Source organism: Lycium barbarum, chromosome 2, assembly GCF_019175385.1.
Source record: "Lycium barbarum isolate Lr01 chromosome 2, ASM1917538v2, whole genome shotgun sequence".
NCBI classification, from domain to species: Eukaryota; Viridiplantae; Streptophyta; class Magnoliopsida; order Solanales; family Solanaceae; genus Lycium; species Lycium barbarum.
In genome coordinates, this window is record NC_083338.1 from 144348042 (window position 1) to 144355250 (window position 7209).

The window sequence follows — 7209 nt, forward strand, 5'->3', positions numbered from 1 at the left end:
AAAAAGCCAATCCAAACGGGCTCCTATACTCCCTCTTTTTTTTTTTTTTTTTTTTTTTTTGTTGGTTTGGTACACGCTGTTAGCTAGATATCCCAACACTAATTGTGAAATTAATTTTATATCATATTTGATAAAAAGTATAAATTTATCTTATACTAAATAAAATATAAAGTGCATCCCAAACTTAAAGATCGAATATCCCATTAATCCTGGGATTATTAGTCTCAAGAGATGAAATAAATTAGTCACAGAATTATAATTTTGAAATAATTTTGTCTACCTACCAAACAACCACTTAATGCATTGATCCACACAGACAATCCCAATTGCTAAGAAAACATAAGCAGCATAACAATATCTCAAAATCAAAGATAGGGAAAATACTACCAAAATTTGTTACAAAATGAATATACAACAAGAAAAGAAGAGGATTGCAGGAGGCATTCATCTGATGCCACACAATCGGTGCTTCGTAAACATCACTCTGATTCGCTCATAGACTGACAAACAGGAAAGTAATACGTATCTAACTGCCAGTACTTCTATTTAACACCCTCCCACACTGATTCACTTAAACAATCCGTCACTGGTAATGGTATCAGCAGCGTAGAATATCCCGAACTCTCAAGTTCTAGAGAGACTAACTGACAGTAAACGATATGAAAGAAATGGTTACCTCCACATAGACCATTCAAAAAGAATATATACCACCAGGCTTCAATAATCTTGGAAGATATTGATGAAGTTCCCGCATATCTTCGTAATGTTCCCCATAAGTATCAAAAAATATGCCTGCATAACAGATTAGATACACAATAAGAGAAAATCACAAAACTGAGGAAAAAGAAGGCGGCAGATAGATGCTAAACTTCAACCTAGCAAAAGAGACCTGAGGTTAAATAATTAACTGACATGTAAGAATAAGTAAGATTATTACAACATTGGAAATATAGCTTTTTGCTTCATCAAATTAAAGAAGTAAACCAAATTGGCACTCTTTGATCATTTTGGCAGGTATGCCTCTTATTATTTGAGTTATTGTTTTTGCTAGCAAGCAAAGTTATAAAGCATTGTATGTTGTTGTTTGTGAGGCATTAGGGTCATTGGAACAGCAAGAATCAGCAGATGAAATCAATAGCAAGTATCTCCAAATAAAATTATTCCCTCGTGAAGATAAACATTTAGGAGAAAGGATTCCCTACCTCCTACACAGTTTTTTTTAAGAGAGGAAATGAATTTTATGTACAACTGTGCCTTTTAGGAATGAGAAGGGTAGAAGTGCACGTTTACCATCATAGGATTCATGTTCAGAAATGACATCTTGCCATTGACCAAATATGATTTTCACATTCTCCTGGGCACCCCAACGAGCTGTGGGGTCCAGTCCTCTATCCCATATTTTAAGAAAGGAAGATTTTTCTTCCTTTGACAAAATCACATTGGTAGCAATTGTGGGATTGGCCAACAAGTCAATTCTTTTGTTCACATAGCCGTGATGTAAGCGCTTACCTCATCTTAGTCGTGATGTAAGCGCTTAGCTCATCATAGTTGTGATGTAAGCGCTTACCTCATCATAGGAAATTCATTCCTATAAATAGGCGGCTTATGGTTCATTTGTATCAACACCAAGATCATTTGCTATACACACCAAAATCTCAGACAATACATCTGAGTGAGAGCAAAGTGAGGTGTTCCATAGACTGTGAGAAAATAGTCTGTGAAGAAAAATAGAGTGTGAGTGATATTGTAGTAAGGTGGGAAATCAAAAGAGTGTTATTTCTTTTGTGGGTGTAGTGGTCTTAGGAGTATTTGTACTCGTTACTACACAGTGTAAAATTCCTCTATAGTGATATCAGCTGCTCCTCTTGGCCGTGGTTTTTCCCTTATTCAGAAGGGTTTCCACATAAAATCTTGGTGTCATTATTGCTGCATTTTATTCTTGCTGATTTAACCATAAGTTAGTGTTCCGCGTTTATCACTAATACCGTGAATATTATTTTTGCGGGTCTATTTTATTCCCATCAAGTGGTATCAGAGCCAAGGTTCTGTCTGAGTATGCTCTGTGGTTGCAGCACAGTCTGAACTTCCACATCAGAAAAGAATTACTTTGGTCTTCGAATAAAATAGTATTTGTATTTGTGATAAACGATGGAAGCCAACACTAGTAGAATGGTTACATTGAGTGGCGTAAATTATGCCATTTGGAAGGGCAAAATGGAAGATTTACTCTATGTCAAGAATTTTCATCAACCTGTCTTTGCCAATAAAAAGCCTGATAATAAATCAGATGAAGAGTGGAATTTGTTGCATCGGCAGGTTTGCGGCTTTATTAGACAGTGGGTTGACGATAATGTGTTGAACCATATTTCTGGAGAGACACATGCTCGGACCCTATGGGAGCATCTTGAAAGTTTGTATGCTCGAAAAACTCGTACCAACAAGATGTATGCAATGGTATGCACTCGACCAGATATTGCTCATGCAGTCGGTGTTGTTAGCAGATTTCTCGAAAATCCAGGGAAAGAGCATTGGGAAGCTATGAAGTGGATACTCAGGTATCTAAGAGGAAGCTCAGGGGGAGCTATACCATGGCAGTCGAAGTTGCAGAAGTGTGTCGCACTATCAGATATGCTGACCAAGGTGGTACCGAGAGACAAGTTCGAATCGTGCAAAGAATTTGTCGGCATGCACTCAAATTAGAAGCCAGTGTACCCTCCTTCAGGTGAATGGGACTGGAGGGGGAGATTTGTGGGGTCCAGTCCTCTATCCCATATTTTAAGAAAGGAAGATTTTTCTTCCTTTGACAAAATCACATTGGTAGCAATTGTGGGATTGGCCAACAAGTCAATTCTTTTGTTCACATAGCCGTGATGTAAGCGCTTACCTCATCTTAGTCGTGATGTAAGCGCTTAGCTCATCATAGTTGTGATGTAAGCGCTTACCTCATCATAGGAAATTCATTCCTATAAATAGGCGGCTTATGGTTCATTTGTATCAACACCAAGATCATTTGCTATACACACCAAAATCTCAGACAATACATCTGAGTGAGAGCAAAGTGAGGTGTTCCATAGACTGTGAGAAAATAGTCTGTGAAGAAAAATAGAGTGTGAGTGATATTGTAGTAAGGTGGGAAATCAAAAGAGTGTTATTTCTTTTGTGGGTGTAGTGGTCTTAGGAGTATTTGTACTCGTTACTACACAGTGTAAAATTCCTCTATAGTGATATCAGCTGCTCCTCTTGGCCGTGGTTTTTCCCTTATTCAGAAGGGTTTCCACATAAAATCTTGGTGTCATTATTGCTGCATTTTATTCTTGCTGATTTAACCATAAGTTAGTGTTCCGCGTTTATCACTAATACCGTGAATATTATTTTTGCGGGTCTATTTTATTCCCATCACGAGCACGTATCATACGATCATAGACCTCTCGATGAGTTTCAACAATAGTGTGATAAAGGTGCATACTGCTGTATGGCGGTATCAACGAGGCCCATGCCAAATCCAGTATTCAGTATGTGGCCACCATTTGAGCAGACAGCCTTCGCGTGGGCTTCCATCAATGGCTTCTCCCAAGCCATCATAATAGCCTTACCATCAGAGTCCATAATCTTATCTTGACTGAAAGTAACTCTATTGTCTAAATAGTCCCCGTCTGAGTTCCCCGTAGCATTTTCCTTCCTTGCAATTGTTCCAAGAATTAATTCTGCCTGTATTGCTATATATTGAACAATGAACATGCTTAATCAGTAATATTAAACTAAACAACCTCGGATTTTTGTTGAAAGACTAATTGCTTCAGTCGCCCTTTTTAGTACTAGCTTTTTCACTGCAAATTTCAAATTTTAATATAACGTTGCCTCCTAGGCGTGTTGGGGAACAAGACAAACAATAATTGCAATAATATAATTAAAAATTAGTGATAAATTATTTACTTTTGAATGTTGTTTTATTTTTTTTAAGCTGAACTTTTGAATGTTATTTTCTGCATGATATATGAACCAGTCCTTCTGTCCCCAGTTATATGACACTTTTTCCATTTGTGATGTTCCAGTATACGCCATCCCACTGATAACATTCTTCATCACTAATTTTTCGACCAATACTTAACTATATTCTTCCGCTAGCAGTAATAAAATATAAACGTCAACTAATGTCTTAAACGATGTGATTAGTAAAACATCATCATATAAAATTCTGACGTTCTTGAATGAAGTCTATCCGAACCGAATTAGCCCTCCTTTTTTTCCCCAAGCTAGGCCTCTGGAATGAAGAGAGTACATATATCCCTATGCTTAAAACGAGAGGAATTATACAGCTAAAAATAAGATAGAATAACAGGCTGTTTCCTTCCGAATTAGTACATGAATTATCATGCATTAGATAACAACACAGAGATCGTTATGCAGGAAATGTGATACCAAAACAAATCCCCTCACATTAAGAATATTTTTGCGATGTAAGTCATCTTATCCAGGTATTTCTAATGGACATACTATAATTCCACATTCTACTTCGCATAGAGAATAATACATAAATTTTCTAAAAAATGATGCTGTTATTACTTATGTGGAGTTTCATATAGGAAGTCATACATTGTATTAACAACACAGAGTTATATTATTGATGCACAGTAGTAACCCGACTTTGCATTAGTAATACAACATTTTCGCTGGGAATATATTTTTTTATACCTCATTATAGCTTGTTTGGATGGTTGTTACCTATTGTATTGCGTTGTTAGTTTAATTTAAATACAATGTTTGTTTTGATTGTTATTTAAATTTTATTGTAAGGTATAGTTAAATCCATGGTTATGTAACGAAAAGTCTCATTTTGTGTAACAACTGATTTGGTATGATCGTGTCGTTACCTTTTTTAATTCTTTCTCATTTTTTCTTTATTTATTATCTAATAATCTTATTTTATCATTTACTCTACTTTTTTTATAGTAGCTCTATTTCGTAACCTACTTTTCTTGTAGTTCTATCCTTCAAATTTCTGAAATGTGACATTATATAGTGACAGAAAATGATACAATCTATCCAAACGTGTTGTATTCATCAAACAATACAGTACCATACAACACAAATAACACAATACAATATAATATAATACGATACATTATAAAATAATATGTAACAACCATCCAAACAGAGTGTTAGAGAATTAGAGAAAGACATACTTTTACAGCAGAAAACAACAATGATGCGTGTAATGTATAGCCAATAGCCAAATATAAAACATAAGAAAGAGAATACGACGTTTAAAAGTAAGCATTACCGGAATTGAGAAGGAACGTCAAAGGCTTCCTAATGACCAGCATCCATAGCGAAGTCACCAGCAGATACATTTGAAGGAGTAAGGGCATTCCCCGCTGCAACTGCAGCGATAAGAGCTTTTACCACGTCAGCATAGCCGCGTTTGGCCAATTTGCATGATTTGTGATAATTGATAATTGCATGATGAATTTCAATACTGCAAATTTTGTGTGGAAGAAAGTGGGGGAAACATGAATATCTGTCAATGGCAAATGTAGCCTTCAACAGTGGGTGTGAGTTCTAGTTCAAGCTTTTACATGTAAGTTAAAAAAAAAAATTCAAAAAGTAGATATTCATTGAACATCATATCAAATATCACAGAGGAGTGGTGGGTAGTGGGCACAACTAGAGGGGCGGAAGGGGATTCATTTGAATTCCCTTTGCAGAAAATTATATTGTATATACAACGATAATTTTTTTCTTTTACATGCATATAGTAGATGTACTTCATCGAATACAGTAGTACGTAAGACTCGCCGACTTAAAATCATGAACCCGCCTTTGATGGTCACTCTAGGTTTCAAACAAGTTGGTTCAATAGGCTAGCCCATAAGTCAACATTTTCATATGTACTTGCAATTGAACAAACACATCACTGTTTTTGGGATGTCCCCACTCTTTATCAGTAGCATAAGCCTGTCAAGTGGGTCGGGCCGGACCCGGCCCAACATCGACCCGGCACGGACTCGGCTAAGAGGGGTAAGAGGCTGGGCTAGGTTGAATTTATTAGGGGGTTGGGCCAGAGAAGGTGGACAGCCCGTTAGCCCAGCCCACCAGTGAGCCTGGGTAATGGCCCACCGGGGCACCGACCCACTTCAATTTTAAAAAAAAAAGAAGCTAAAATTATCAACTAATAGCCAAATAAATCATACGTCATATAACAATTATCAACTATTATACAGAGCATATAGATTTGTAATACTACAGTTTGAAGTTTGATCTGTTGGAAGCTGGACTGCATTTACAACAACTAGCTTCTTTAATTGAACAACAATTTTTTTTTTTTTTCAATTTAGCAAATTTATCATTAGATGTAAATGTTAATTTTATTATTATTAGTAAATGTAAATGTCTATTTTAGTATTAGAATTTTTTTTTAAAAATAAAACTAAAACTTGGCCCGGGCCGGTTAGCCCGCGGGGTACCCCTATCCGGGTAGGAGCTGGGCCGGACACCCCTTTCCCTCCCCAACCCTACCCGACCCAGCCCCGTGGGCCCACTTTTAAACGGCCCTGCCCGGCCCACTTGACAGGTTTAGCATCAGCTTAGTAGACATCAAAGTTTACATTTAATAGTCAAAAATATGAAGTTCTTTTGAAACAAACTGGTGACTTTGGCTTGCCAACCCCTACAATGCTACTAGTTCTGTCAAGGTTTTGTTTGGCAGCTGTCACTGTTAAGGTTGAAATTAAGAGTGTTTACAACATGAAAATGAAATGTGTAGGGAACATAACATAGGGCTAATAGTAATCCAAAGAAAGTAGGCTGGGCTCAGCAGTTCACCAATCGTTATCAATCTCATTAATGCTGGCGTATAGTATGACTATTTTTTCAAAAAGCAAGCCTATTATAAAAGAGTCGGCCATACTGTATAAGTCTGAAAGCTTTACCTTGAAGCTTTTATAAATCAATAAGATGTTTGTTGAGAATTGAGAACTACTAAAAAGTAGTAATTTTTTTAATATAAAGGGATAATTGAAAATAATTACTAATTATTTCTATTATCTTGAATTCCTAAAGAGATAACTATTTTGTTATAATCTTTTTCTGCTGAAATAACACTTAGGGGAATCGAATAACTTAATTTACTTTTCTAAGAACAAATAGTAATAAGTAACTTGTTGCGTCTCATCTTTTTGATCTCCTTTCATTTCAAGTTAATGATTTTTC

The 7209-nt window shown here is 36.3% G+C and overlaps 1 pseudogene; it reads right to left on the minus strand.

The window, feature by feature from the left end:
- Positions 1 to 362: 362 nt before the first annotated feature.
- LOC132623287 (protein arginine N-methyltransferase 2-like) lies at positions 363 to 3790 on the minus strand (annotated as a pseudogene).
- Positions 3791 to 7209: the final 3419 nt, after the last annotated feature.